A 1,923-nucleotide genomic window follows, 5' to 3' on the forward strand; every position below is an offset into this window, starting at 1 on the left:
GGTGAGCAATTGTACTGTGCATCACTTGCTTTGTATATTATTATTATTAGGATTTTATTCTATTTCAATTATTAAACTGCTTTTATCTGAACCCACGAGTTTTCTCACTTTTACTCTTCCGATTCTCTCTCCCATCCCACTGGGGCGCAGGGGAGTGAGCGAGCGGCTGGGTGGTGCTCAGTTGCCGACTGAGATTAAACCATGACATTAGCCTACTCATGCTATCTGTGATGAGCTATCTGGCTCTTTGTATTTGGTGATCTTTTTTTTCGCAGCCTGTTTCTCAGTCTAGTTCAAGACCCGATTAAGCTTTCTTCTTTCTACAGCCTCAGAATTGCTAGCTGAAATGCTAATTAGCTGGAAGAGAGAAGATATTGCTGAACAGCGATGTGGGTGTAGAGAGGATTAGGTGGTCGTGGTAGAATCATTTTATTATCGAAGTAGCAGACACATTATGATGACTGTATTTAGTACTGACTTCTCTCTTATTCAGAGCACTGTCCAGATGTTAAGGTCAGGAGTATGTCTGCCTCCCAACCATCCTCCTCCTTCCTCCAGAGGTATTTAAATAAGGAAAGCGGAGAGAAGGCATGAAGAATTTCCCTAGTACAAGTCAAGCAGCAGAAACAGTCTGCTGTCCTGTCACTCAAAGACCACAAGTATTGCACAATGCCTGTGTAAATAGCATTTACTATTACTAGTAATATAAATGTATTTATATTACATTATATATATTACATTACTATTACTAGAAATAGCTCTTTCAGAGAAGACGTAGGGTGAAGACTATCATCAACTTTGCTCTCCAAACAGACCCCAGATCTGTTTAGCCTTCAAAAGAAGCATTGCAGACTTCTGAGGGAAGATGATTGAGAGGAAGAGATGGCACTGTGATTTTTATCTTTCTGGTGTGCACCATAGCTCTGAGGAAGGTCGTGACTTATTCAGTACCAGTTTTATAGCTTCAGAGTTGGTACACCTCTTTAGCTCTTCCAGCAGAGCCAATTTACTGTCCCCATGAATGTTAGAATTGCTTCCAGTGAAGACTGGTATTCCTGTTGTGAAAGAACAATCCTGTGATTTGAGCAGTTGATTTTATGCATGTTTAAAGTACGCAACAAAAATTAAATACACTATTAAAAATAGATTAGTGTTTTGTTTAGTCCTTCATACAATTACAAAACAGGTACAGAAATGTGTTAAATTAGAGTAATCAAAAGTTAATTAAATTTCTGAACAAAATAACAGATTCAGTGTGAAGGCTGTGTCAGGTACAATTACAGCGTGAGAAGCAGAAATCTGGCTCTACTGGAAGAAAAGGTAGCCAGATAAAGACACGCAATCTGCTTGCTTACCATGATTGCCTAAAGGAAATAAGAACATTATTAATCACAGTTTCTTTCTCCACAGGTGTCAGGCATGTTCATTTGCCTGTGACATTTAACTACTGTATTTTTTCCCTGCTTGGGTGTTTCCTGCACCAAACCTTTGCATGATTGACAGACATTAATGTTAAAAGGACTTGTGTGTCCCGCTCCAATGAAATCAACAGAGCAGTGGGAGTAGCCTACCTACATACCATAGAGTCTTATTGTAACACCTCATACTGGTTAGAAGCAATACAATTTTTTTCACAGAACTGAGCTAATCTGATAAGCTACAGGTTAGGAAAGCTAAAGCCCTGATAGAATTAAATCTGGCCAGGGATGTCAAGGGCAACAAGAAAAGATTCTATAGGTACATCGGGGACAGAAGGAAGACGAGAGAAAATGTGGGCCCTCTCTGGAACAAAACGGGAGACCTGGTTACCTGGGATATGGAGAAGGCAGAGTTACTTAATGACTTTTTTGCCTCTGTCTTCACCGGCAAGTGCTTGAGCCTCACCGCCCAAGCTGCAGAAGGCAAAGGCGGGGACTGGGAGAA

Source organism: Aptenodytes forsteri, unplaced genomic scaffold (genome assembly GCF_000699145.1).
Source record: "Aptenodytes forsteri isolate BGI_AS27 unplaced genomic scaffold, ASM69914v1 Scaffold108, whole genome shotgun sequence".
Lineage (NCBI taxonomy): Eukaryota > Metazoa > Chordata > Aves > Sphenisciformes > Spheniscidae > Aptenodytes > Aptenodytes forsteri.